The sequence below is a fragment of the Abramis brama genome (assembly GCF_963993115.1).
Source record: "Abramis brama genome assembly, chromosome: 2".
NCBI lineage: Eukaryota > Metazoa > Chordata > Actinopteri > Cypriniformes > Leuciscidae > Abramis > Abramis brama.
Window position 1 is genome coordinate 6,803,034 of NC_139964.1, and position 13,565 is coordinate 6,816,598.

The following is a 13,565-nucleotide window of genomic DNA, read 5'->3' on the forward strand; positions in this document are numbered from 1 at the left end:
ACGTTTAGCTCAAGAATAGGGAAGTTCGAATAGCTCTGAAACACTGCCAGCGGGACATTAAACAGGAAGTGTCTGTCCAAGCTCAAAACAGGTTTTGCGTGGGAACGGAAAAGTTTTGCGTGGGAACGCAAAAGTTTTGCGTGGGAACGCAAAAGTTTTGCGTGGGAACGCAAAGTTTCTCGGGGGAACGCAAAAGTTTTGCGAGGGAACGCAAAAGATTAAAAAAAAAAATCTCCCATCCTAAAAATTTTTTCAACCCTTTAGGGGCTCCGTAGGAAATGTATTTAGGTGTAGACAAAATCAGTTATGTTTATTTATAAATATGAACGTACCTCGCATTTCCCGGACACTAGTCGTTAGTCTACTTCTTTGGCCTATTTTTTTTTTGCTGGCCAGTTCTCAAAATCTGTGTGGAAAAGCTGCGGAGAGAACGCACAATGGCTTTGCTTTGGAAGTTTTTTGTTTTTTTTTTGGAAGTTTAGTAGACAGAGAAATTAACACACCATTTTGTCTAACATCAGTTGATACTCAATATTAATTAAATAAATAAATATAATGTCAGAGAATGCACAAAGCGCATCCTTTTGAGATGTAAATTATAATACAGGCGTCATACTTCAGTCGAGTCCCAAAATACACGCATAGGCTAAATCAGCGTCTTCACAGCAAGGGAAATGTTTGGAATAACAAGTAGGACTGTGTGCGGCACAGCTTGCCCTTTACAACCAACCAATTAAATTAGGCAGAATAACTTTTTATATGTTTGGTTGACTGTGCTTCATTTTGATAATGAACAGTCTGCGATATGAAGCAACGGCAGAACTGATAGCCTACTATGTTGTGTGAGAGCGCGATGCGCGAGCGCCATCACTTGGATTTGTTCCACTGCTGGGAAATAACTTAATACTCTGTTATTTATAGTCATACAGATAATATGACATCATCCGAAACAGGAAAATGTATATTTTTATTTGTGTACATTCAAAATGACTACAAAATATCATGTCATTGAAAAATAAATAAAACAACATGATGCACTGCTTTAGCGCATCTCTTTAGATCTTTCTGGCGCTCACCAAAAATGAACCAAAATACAGAGAATAGCCTTCTTGCCGCGCCTACTTTTGAAAGTCAACATTTAGATTATTTAACGTTAAATGCATTATATATGCCCGAGTCACTTTGGAATAAATCACAGCGTGTTTCATGATAAAACGTGACTTAGCCTATACAGTCCAGAAAATAGGCTATAGGTTATAGCAAAATTCAGACCAACTGCTGGTCTACACAGAGAAGAAGCCCTTTCTAGGCTCTTCTGTTGTACCGAGCCATTCGTTAGTCTAGTTGTTTGATGAGAAAATTAAATGTAGCCTATATAGTTGCAATACACGCGTTTTGTAAGCTCCGTGCAACTGCTGCAGCGGATTATTATTACTAGAATATTATAAATCTAATACTCAAGCTGTTTTCTCATTTTTCTACTCTTAATATTAAATTAAAAAACGACTGAACGAAAGATACACAGATTCTCTTGAACCACCACCGCGTTTGTGGCAGAAAACTACTGCAGTGCAGCCGACATGCTCTGTTCGACTCTGAGATCCTTTACTCTTCCCTGTGGATGACCAGTGACCTACTTTCTGTAAGATCTGAATTTTTTAACTTGAATTTTTGAGATTGAATTTTAGAAAACTGAATTTGAAGCTCCGAATTTCTTCATCTTGAAAACTTGAATCTGTATTTTTTATATTATAACTGAATATTGGCAGTATACAAATTCAGAACAAAAAAAAAACTAGCTGTTTGAAAATACATGTCTATAAAATTCAGCCATAAAAACATTTCAATTTGTTAAATTTCAAATGTTCAATATTTGTTTTAAAAAAAAAAATCAAATTCAGAACTATTTAAACTACCACCTAAAATTCAATTTTGTTAGATTACACTTGCAAATAATTCAAATTTACACAATTCAAATTCAAATAATTTTGTCATATTATAAGCTCCATAATAGTTCACACAAAAATGAAAATTCTGTCATCATTTATCCACCCTCAATTTGTTCCAAACTTGTATGCATTTCTTTGTTCTGCTCAACACAAAGAAAGATATTTTAAATAATGTTTCTAACTAAACAGTTTTGGGGCAACATTGACTTCCATATGTCTTTTTTTTCCTACCATGGAGATCAGTGGTTCCCCAAAACTGTATACATTCTTCAAAATAGCTTTCCTCACTAAACGAATTTTACATTTTTTAAATGCAAAGTTTCAGTTCTGTATCACATATGCGATTCAAAATAGATGGAGTTTTTGATGGAATAGATGGAATAGTGGATGATCCACATTCATGCACATTTTGTGATATCCCAATGATTACAATTGCATAAAGTTTGTTCTCTTTTTGAGCTGAAACTAAATATTTCTAAGAAAGTATTTCTAACAGACTAAATGTCTCTCTACAGAGAAAAGAAAGACACAAATTGCAGAGAATTTGCAAAACGTCATACAGATTTACTCTCTGGACTTTTCAAAGGACATCATGAAGGTAAGTGATGCGTCAAAAAAGGAGAGGAGAATGTTTCCTGCATAGGCCTATAAATTTAGCCTATATTAAACAGAAATAATGTCACTACAGATATATGAATACATGATGCTTGATTGATGGGCTGCCTGCTTAGAGTAATATTGATATCTTAGGCTGAATCAGTCATGCACATATTTGATAGCCTAACAGGACTATCTTTCACTTTTAACACGTACAATATGCCCTAACCAATGCAAATAATGATCACATTTGTTGTGTGACAATTAGCATTTTCTATTCTCTAGATTTTCAACGACCCCATTCATGGTCAGATTGAGATGCACCCGCTGCTGGTGAAGATCATCGACACTCCTCAGTTTCAGAGACTCCGTCACATCAAACAACTGGGAACAAAATATCTGGTGTATCCGGGAGCCACTCACACTCGCTTCGAACACTCCATTGGGTAATCTTTTCTCCATCTATTTCAAGCCTGGACCTTCCCTTACGGAACAAAAAAATATATGGGAATATACTGCAAAATATAAAAGGATATATTACATAGTACTTTCCATATATGGGAAACTAGTGCTTAGATTTTTTAATATACTGCAATATAGGCATTAAACATACATAGATATAATACATAAATTGCAGACAACCACAGCTGGCAGTTTTGTTTTTGTTTTCATAAACTGTATTTTTATGGTAAAGCACTTACAACCAGCTGACAGTTTTTACCGTAAACTTTGGTTCAATGCCGTAAAAACGTCTCGGTTATGTATGTAACCCTCGTTCCCTGAGTAGGGAACGGAGACGTTACGTCGGATGACGACGAATGGGGTTTCGCTTAGAAATCCTATCACCTTCGAGTATATAAAACGAGCCAATGGCAAAGAAATGCCATGGGTCTGCAGAATTTATATAGCGTAACTCCGCCCCACCCTGGGGGTATATAAGGAAGTGCGCTGGCAACATGCAGATATGTCTTCGCTGAGGAGCCGAGACTGAACTCAGGCGTTCCAGCGGTACAGCGGAAGTGGCAGGGAGACGTAACGTCTCCGTTCCCTACTCAGGGAACGAGGGTTACATACGTAACCGAGACGTTCCCTTTCGTTGTCACTCCGAGTTACGTCGGATGACGACGAATGGGGTTCCCAGTGTAATCACGCCACCTCTCGACTGTCTTCCAGTGCCCTGCGTAAGTCTGAGCTCCCTGTCGTGAGACTAGCATGGACGAAGGAGTCCTACTTAACACAGGAATACCAAGGTACACTGGGAAGCATATCCAGTGGAAATATGCAATTATGCCCAGCCCGAAGGGGGGGACTTGGGATACACATATGACCCCAAAGGGCTGCATATGGAGAATCACTGGGGTGTCCAGCCGCAGGTGGAATATTTCAACCCCAGGGGTGGCAAGGTGGCTTGCCAAGGGAAAGACACATGCTCAAAGAGGCTTACAGTGGAATACGCATGTGGGGGTTGCCCAGAGGGGGAACCATGCACATGGAGGCACCTAGCCAAGCGCGAAAGCTGCCGGTGGCATAACTCTGGCGTTGACGTCGTCAGTGCTGGAGGAGACTCAGGGCTTATTAGGCTCACCTGAGGAGAATATCGCACGTATCCCGTCCGTGGAGAGGAATGGCGAGCAAGCGAAGACACCTGAGCAGAATCTCTTACCGGCTAGTTGAAGCGAGTACATGAGAAGAAACTGGCTCCACTCTGAGATTGTAGAATCTCGCGAATGTGTTAGGTGTCACCCAGCCTGCAGCTCTGCAGATGTCTGTTAGCGAGGCGCCATGCGCTAGAGCCCAAGAGAATGCCACACTCCGAGTGGAGTGGGCCGTCACACCAAGGGGGCATGGTCGACCTTGCTGCTGGTAAGCCAAAGCAATGGCGTCCACTATCCAGTGAGACAACCTTTGCTTGGAGAGAGCCTTTCCCTTCAGCTTCCCACCATGACAGACAAAGAGCTGGTCTGAGGTCCTGAAACACTGCGTTCTGTCAACGTAAGCAGCACGGAGTGCGCGTACTGGACAGAGCAGTGCCAAGGCTGGGTCTGCCTCCTCCAAAGGCAGCGCTTGCAGGTTCACCACCGTGTCTCGAAAGGGTGTGGTGGGAACCTTGGGCATATATCCAGGCCGGGGTCTCAGGATCACGTGAGAGTTAGCCGGTCCGAATTCCAGGCACGCTTCGTCAACCGAAAATGCCTGCAGGTCCCCTACCCTCTTGATGGAGGCCAATGCAACCAGGAGCACTGTCTTCATTGACAGGAACTTAAGCTCCACTGATTGCAGAGGCTCAAAGGGAGCACTCTGCAGGGCAGTTAAAACCACTGAGAGGTCCCAAGAGGGAACGAGGGGAGGACGAGGAGGATTCAGTCTCCTGGCTCCCCTCAGGAACCTGACGATCAGGTCGTGCTTCCCCAAGGACTTACCATCAACTGCGTCGTGATGTGTGGCAATGGCGGAAACATACACTTTCAGGGTGGAGGGAGACAGCCTTCGCTCCAACCCTTCTTGCAGGAAGGAAAGCACGACACTGATGGGGCATTTCGTGGGTTCTAGATTTTTAGAAGAACACCAGTTGACGAAGAGGTTCCACTTCAACGCATAGGCATGTCTCATGGACGATTCTCTAGCGGAAGTGATGGTAGCCACCACCGCTGGTGGTAGGGTACTCAAACCTGACTCGTCCCATCCAGGAGCCACACGTGGAGGTTCCAAAGATCGGAACGAGGGTGCCATAAGGTGCCCCGTCCCTGAGAAAGCAGGTCCTTCCTCAGAGGAATTGGCCAGGGAGGTGCTGTCGCGAGGAGTACTAGTTCTGAGAACCAGGTGCGGTTGGGCCAGTACGGGGCAACCAAAATGACCTGCTCCTCGTCCTCCCTGATCTTGCGCAAAGTCTGCGCAAGAAGGCTCACTGGGGGAAACGCATACTTGCGGAGGCCCCGCGGCCAACTGTGCACCAGTGCATCCGTGCCGAGCGTGCCCTCGGTCAGGGAATAATACAGGTTGCAGTGGGACGAGTCGTGGGAGGCAAACAGGTCTACCCGTGCATCCCCGAACTGATCCCAAATCAGCTGAACCGTCTGGGGATGGAGTCGCCAATCTCCAGCGAGAGGCCGAAGCCGAGACAGCTCGTCGGCCGCCTGGTTCAGGTCTCCCGGAATATAAATGGCTCGAAGCGACCTCAGATGCTTCTGACTCCATATGAGGAGGTGGCGGGCGAGTTGTGACATACGGCGGGAGCGCAGACCACCTTGGCGGTTGATGTAAGCTACAGTCGCGGTATTGTCCGATCGGACTAGTACGTGTTGACCCCTGAGCAACCCACGAAAGCGGTGCAGGGCAAGACGTAAAGCCAACAACTCGAGGCAATTGACGTGCCAAAGGCGCTGGGGTCCTGTCCAGGAGCCCGCGGCAGCATGTCCATTGCACATGGCGCCCCAGCCCGTGGTGGAGGCATCTGTTGATACAACAACATGCCTGGAAACTCGTTCCAAGGGCACTCCGGCCTGAAGAAAACTGAGGTTCGTCCACGGGGTGAAGGTCTGATGGCAGGTCGGAGTCACTGGGACTCGGAGCGTGCCGTGATGCCATGCCCACCTCGGGACTCGATCGCGAAGCCAAAGCTGAAGTGGTCTCATATGAAGCAACCCGAGCGGCATGACTGCAGCTGCGGATGCCATATGCCCCAGGAGCCTCTGAAATAGTTTCAGTGGAACCACACTCTTGCCCTCGAACTGACGAAGGCAAGTCAGTAGTGACTGCGCGCGCTCGCTCATAAGCTGCGCGCACATGGCGACCGAGTCGATCTCCATACCGAGAAAAGAGATCCTCTGCATGGGGCAGAGTTTGCTCTTCTCCCAGTTGACCCGAAGGCCCAGACGAGCTAGGTGCCGGAGCACAAGGTCCCTGTGTTCGCAAACCTGGTCTCGAGAGTGAGCTAGGATCAGCCAGTCGTCGAGATAGTTCAGGATGCGAACCCCGTGTTCTCGTAGGGGAACAAGGGCTGCCTCGACGACCTTCGTAAAGACGCGAGGAGACAGGGCTAGCCCGAAAGGGAGAACCGCGTACTGGTATGCCTGCCCCTCGAAAGCAAACCGTAGAAACGGTCTGTGTCGAGGAAGAATGGAGACATGAAAGTAGGCATCCTTCAGGTCGATCGCTGCAAACCAATCCTGCGGCCGTATGCACTCGAAAATGCGCTTGGCCGTGAGCATCTTGAACGGCATCCTGTGAAGGGAGCGGTTCAAGACGCGCAAGTCGAGGATTGGCCGTAACCCACCGGATTTCTTCGGTACAATGAAGTAAGGGCTGTAAAAGCCGGACCTCATTTCGGCTGGAGGGACAGTCTCGATCGCACCCTTCGCCAGTAAGGTAGCGACCTCCGCTCTCATAACCGGGGCATTGCCACCGACCATAGTGAAGCGGACTCCCCTGAAGCGGGGAGGAGACCGGGCGAACTGAATCGCGTAGCCGAGCCTGATGGTCCTCGCGACCCAGCGGGACAGCCTGGGAAGCTCTAACCAGGCTTCCAGGAACTGTACCAGCGGGGTCATACGGACCACAGACGTACCCTCGGTGGTGCAGCGAGGCGGAATGACCGGCCCAGGCGTGGGTGGCATAGCGGCCCGGTGCGGGGGCACGGTCATTAGCCGCGTCCTGCCAGAGAAGGCCAGGGGAGGACCAGCGTCCCACTGGGGCGTGCTCTGGCAGGGAACTGGCGACAGAGGGGGACGAGAGTGGCGAGGCTTGTGAGCGGCGCGCACTGTCATCCGGACACTCTGTGTGCTCAGAGATGGGAGAGTGAGTTCTTTCTTTAACCACATTAGGGTGCTGCTCGTCGTGGGACGAGCAGCGGGGTGGGGAAAACCAAGGATTCTCCCCCGGCCCTCCACCGGGGGAAAGAGCGGCCCTGCTACCGTCTCCTGGGAAGAACTCAACGGCATCTCTGAGCAGCCCGTCTCAGGAGTGCCGCTTGGCCTGGCGTTTAGCGGGGCACGGGGCGGGAGAGGGCTGTGGCGCCTTTCTACGACGTCCTCCACGACACGACCCGGATGGAAGCTGCTGCTGGGGCCGTGCGGGAGGGGCGGGAGCCGTAGAAGGGTGCCCTCGGCGGCGAGCAGACTGAGGCACCTGTGCCGACGGCTGGGTGGAGGCAGCAGCTGGCCGTCGGGGCAGGACGTGTTTGAGAGCCTCAGTCTGCTTCTGGGCGGTCGAGAACTGCTGGGCAAAGTCCTCAACTGCCCCGCCGAAGAGGCCAGCCTGGGATATGGGAGTGTCGAGGAACCGGGTCCACTCAGCCTCACGCATATCAGCCAGGTTGAGCTACAGATGTCTCTCCTGGACCACGCAAGTGGACATCACCCAACCCAGGGAGCGTGCGGTCACCTTCGTCGCTCGGAGAGCAAGGTCGGTGGCGGCACGCAGCTCATCAAAGAGCCCTGGGTCAGTCCTCCCCTCGTGCATGTCACGCAACATCTGGGCCTGGTAGACCTGGAGTGTCGCCATGGCATGCAGTGAGGAGGCCGCCAGCCACGCAGATCTATAGGCCTTCGCCACAAGGGTGGAAGAGAACCTACAGGCTTTGGTGGGGTGCTTTGGGTCGCTGCGGGAAGAAGTACTCTGAGGACACAGTTGCATCGCAACAGAGCGTTCAACCTGGGGAACCCCAGTGTACCCTTTGGCGGCCGCCTGATCGAGAGGAGGCAGGGCGGAGGAGGTCGCCTAGCGATCACGAGAAGACAATGGTGCCTTCCAGGACCTCGTGACCTCCTCATGCACATCCGGGAAGAAAGGCATTGGGGACGCGCGCTGACGAGGGTCAGTGGCGGCACCCAAAAACCAATCATCCAGCCGCGAGCGCACTGGACCAGGTGGCGGGGACCACTCAAGCCCAATGGCCGTGGCTGCCCGGGAAAGCATGGCAGTCATCTCGGGATCAGACTCGGGCAATGCTGGCACACCCGAAGGTGGCAGCACAGCCGAATCCTCACTTCCCAAGGACTCTTGCCCACCCTGTGATGCAGCGATCGACATCGAATCTTCCTCTGGAGCGCCAAATGAGACCCGCGGCAAGTAAGAGGACTGTACAGCGGGCTCATTTGAAACACTCGCGGGTTGCACGGCGCTAGAGGACGGTGTGGAGCGTGGAATAGTCACGCTTTGTCCCACACCGTAATCCTCAGGTCACCCTGGCCGCCAGCCGAAGTACTAGCTCTCGCGGAGCCAGTAGATCGGGGTGCGGATGAGGGGACTCTACCATGAAGGTCATTGAGTCTCGACCGCAACCGTGCGATGGGCATGTTCCCGCAATGGGAACATGACTCATCCACAAATGCTGCCTTAGCGTGCTCTAAGCCCAGACACACAAGACAGAGATTGTGCCCATCAGAGTCAGAAATGAGAAGACCGCAACCAGAAGTGCACGGGCGAGGCATCTTTAAAAAGACGTGCCACGTGCAAGCTCTTATAGAAAGGAGATTTCTCCACAAATGTTGAAGCGACCAGGGAGAGAGCACACAAACACTGGCAAATCACTGCACAGATAAGCAGGGAATGTGCACTCGCTGGAACTCGCTGTCACACCAACACTTGGAGAGAGGCTCGTCTCGAAGAGAAATGAAGAGATGAATCTCAGGATTGGCTGTGGAGTGAAGTACATCAACTTGGCTCCGAAGCGAAAACATATCTGCATGTTGCCAGCGCACTTCCTTATATACCCCCAGGGTGGGGCGGAGTTACGCTATGCAAATTCCGCAGATCCATGGCATTTCTTTGCCATTGGCTCGTTTTATATACTCGAAGGTGATAGGATTTCTAAGCGAAACCCCATTCGTCGTCATCCGACGTAACTCGGAGTGACAACGAAAGGGAACTAGATTTTTCTACCATATATTTTACGGTAAAGAACAGTAACCCTAACCCAACCACAGCTGCCAGTTTTTTTTACCGTAATATTTAGATCACTGCTGTAAAACCTAAAATATCACTACCATATTTTTTACAGTAAATCGCTTGCAACCAGCTTTCAGTTTTTTACCGTAAACTTTAGTTCAATGCCGTAAAACATAAATATTTCCACTGTATTTCTTATGGTAAAGTACTGGCAACCAAAGCTGCCAGTTCTTTACCGTAAATTTGAGTTCAATGATGTAAAACATAAAAATTGCTACCGTATTTTTTACGGTAAGGTACGGTAAATGCAACGCTAAGGTTTTTTTTTACAGTGTACTTCCGAAATCCATACATTTAACAGTATTTTACTGTCCCGTGAAATGTCCCGGGAGAGCAGTTTTTCACTGTTTATAGCAAGGGTACATACTGTTAAGCAATTAGCATGTTTTTCCATTGCTTTTAAAAAAAAAAAAAATTACCATTAAAATTACAATTTTTTTACAGTGTAATATTGAAAATTCAAGGGTCAAGAACCCAACTAAAACAAACATTGATGACTTTTAGAACCTGAAGCTAAAATAGGTGTTTTTCACATATTTTGTTCTTTGACTGTAAAATTCTAAAACAGTGTGCTATCTTCTTGTGCAAGGTGAAAAAAAAATGCTTTCAACGAATTACAGTTATTGACCATTACTGTGTGTGAGTTTGTAAATAGAATTTAAATAGACAAAAAAAGAGAATACATTTCCTGTTTTTTATTTAGAAAAAACTGAAAAATCTCGAACAAAAGAAACTAACACTTTAAAGTTGTAAAATGTGACCCTGGATCACAAAACCAGGCATAAGTCGCACGGGTATATTTGTGGCAATAGCCAACAATATGTTGTATGGGTCAAAATTATAAATTTTTCTTTTATGCCAAAAATCATTAGGCTATTAAGTAAAGATCATGTTCCATGAAGATATTTTGTATATATCCTACTGTAAATATATAAAACATTTATTTTTGTGAGTGAATGCAGCACAATCGCAAACATAAATGGACAACTTTAAAGGCGATTTTCTCAATGTTTTGAGTTTTTGCACCCTCAGATTCCAGATTTTTCAGATAGTTGTATCTCGACCAAACATTGTCCTATCCTAACACACCATACATCAGTGGAAAGCGTATTTATTCAGCTTTCATGTGGTGTATAAATCTCAATTTAAAAAAATTGACCCATGTGACTGGTTTTGTGGTCGAGGGTCACAAATTAACTATAATACATATATGCAAGTCTTTTAAAGACATTGGGTTGCACAGTTTTCATTTAGGACACTTTTTTACGCACACACATATACAAATGCATGCATACACAGGCACGCACACATGCACACACCACATGCTAAGATACATGAAAGAGTAACGGCCATCCGCCTCCCAAGTTTCATTAAAAATCATCCCAATCCCCTCTTCTGCTGTCTAACACTTCTTTCTCCATGTATTCGTTTGTTTCTTTTATTATTTTATGCAATCCAAAACCAAAACACACTAACCTGCAGTGCTTAAGCAAATAGTAGCAGCCCCCAATCAGAGGCGAACCTACACTGAATGGGGGCCCCAGGCAAAATTAATCATTTTTTAAAAATATATTTTATATATATAACACATCTAACAGAACATATAACAAGTTGTTTATTTATTATATTTTTATGTGGCAGCAATGCATCACCGTAGACATTAGCACTCATACAAACCTCAACAATGGTGACAATCAAAAATAATTAAAGGTCCCATTCCATGGATTATTTTTATTATTTTATCATGTTTCCAGGGGTGCCCTTATAATGTTAGTATGTTTTTTAGATCAAAAATTGTTATAATTTAGAAATAAAAGGCATATTTCCTAGCCTGATTTCATTCCCTGGTTTGAACACTCTGTTTGAAGGGGCGTGTCTGCTGTGAGACTTCAGTGTAAACGCCCACTGCTGTGATTGGCTGAAATGCTTGCATATGAAATATCTGGCATTACATGTGGAACTATCTGGAAAACTTTTACTATTACAGCTATTATACGTTTTTACTATTACAACTATCGGGATTAACGAATCGTGAGAAGTTTTTTAAGTATTTAGATCTATTTCAATCACATAAAAAATTGCAGTGAGTGTTGAGCAGATGACAGCCTGTTGATCGCGTGAAAAAAGATCTTATCATTGCAACGCAGTTTCTGCACTCACTAATGATTTCAACAATGCAAACATGAGGCATATAAATAGAGTAAGAGCTTTGTTGTGCAGTGTAACAGCGTCATTTATTTCATAACGAGTTTTGGCAAGTGTCCAGATAAACTCTCGCTGTGTGATTAACAGCTTGGACGATTGGAAAGGGATTGTTCGTTGATCGCTTTCTGTATATTAATCACAGTTTAAAGGTGCATTAAGCAACTTTTCATGTTAAAAATACCCGTTTTCTAACCCATACATGCTTAAACAATTGCCTGATGGGCTGAATGAGCCCTTCTCTGATCACTGAGATTGTCTCTATAATCCTGTAAAGTAAAATAAATAAGAGGGATTCGGGCCGGAATTTTAGACTGGGCGTGATGTCATGTGCGTTCACGGCACGCTCACATAGCTATGCCTGGCAGGTTTGTGTATTCGCCGGCATTCTCCGTAGAAGATGGATTGTAAGAGACCTGCTTATAGTTTATTTCAAACACCAACGCAAACTCCACGTAAGATAAAAAAAGAAAACTTTTGTCCGTGAGCGTGCACACCTCTGGTTTCAGTTTTGCTTGCCGCCAGAGGGGGCATAGTTCTGCAAAAACTCAGAGACTTGCTTAATGCACCTTTAAGTAAGATTATTTTCATCCTACTAAGAGAAACGATGTTAAGTTGATCGCTACTTCCATATTAAATCACTACTTACCGCTTGCTGGAATATAGTTGAAATTGCCCCCTTCGTCAGTATGAAACGCTGAGAGAAGCCTGCTTGATATTATCCCAGGTTAGAAAAACAGTCCGTGGTGAAATGGACAGAGCAAACTAACAACTTCGAATTAAACTTTTGCGGTATCCGATTATAGATAAACATCAACCGTCTGTTGACATTTCGCCATCAATACGCCTGTGTTCCTGTGGGCGGAGGTTAGTCTAAACACGGTTCTGGTGATGTCACTAATGAAGGAAGTAGAGGGGTGTAGTCCAATCGAGCCGTTTTTTGTAGTCAACTTCTGTTAAATAAAATATCTCGCTTGGCATTGAACTTTGAGCGTTATAATTTTACAGATATTATTTATACTCTAACAACAACATTACACACTAACTAAACTTTGAAACATGGAATCGCATGCAACGGGACCTTTAAGCTGCATAATTTATTCGGTAACACTTTACAATACGGGTGCACTTTAATTCATCCTTAACTAATGCAAAGATAATCCAGCCCGTTCTCATCCCAAGGCGTCATAATACTGACGCTGTTGACATTTCGTCTGCATCAAACGCACACGGCACCCTTTATCGTCAATATGAGACGCAGATAGATATGAGCCAGAAGGCGCCTCCTAGCGGTCTAACCCTAAACCTACCCCAGACCTAAACCTACCCATATCCTGTGCGTGTCATATTGACGCTAAAAGGTGCCATGTGCGTTCGATGTAGACGAAATGTCACAAGGGTCAGTATGTGACGTCCAAGGATGAGAATGCGTTGGATAATCATGTGTTAATGTATGACTCATGAAGAACTAAACCATTAATTAATGATGACTTCATCAGCAACTAATAAAGATTCAATAATATGGTTAATATGTTAAGTAATATATGAATTGTTATTAATTGTGTCACAATGTATTAATTTCTTAAAAACACATTTTATTGACTAAAAGTGTAAATTAATGCGTTAATTACCACAATTGGTCAAAGCAGTGTATTTCAACTTCCAGTTGTCTGCTTTAATTAATCATTAACTAATGATTTGCAAATGTACCATTATGTTATGACTTTACTTGTTGAGATGACTATTAACTAATTGTTAAGTAATATGCCATTTATGGGTTTTGACAGTTTGCACATGCAGGGAATGTAATGTCCGAGAATGTGTTTGTAGGATGGGTGAGTTGGGCTGCACACAAATAGGCTACCAGCACAC

At 45.6% G+C, this 13,565-nt stretch overlaps 1 protein-coding gene across 1 annotated transcript in view; it reads left to right on the top strand.

The window, feature by feature from the left end:
* LOC311077564 (uncharacterized protein) overlaps positions 1-13,565 on the top strand; it is a 90,507-nt gene that overhangs the window by 3,022 nt on the left and 73,920 nt on the right. Inside the window, exons 2-3 of the mRNA XM_084106090.1 lie at positions 2,465-2,547; positions 2,832-2,992. The gene's annotated coding sequence lies outside the window, so the exon portion shown is untranslated. The remainder of the gene's footprint in view (positions 1-2,464; positions 2,548-2,831; positions 2,993-13,565) is intronic.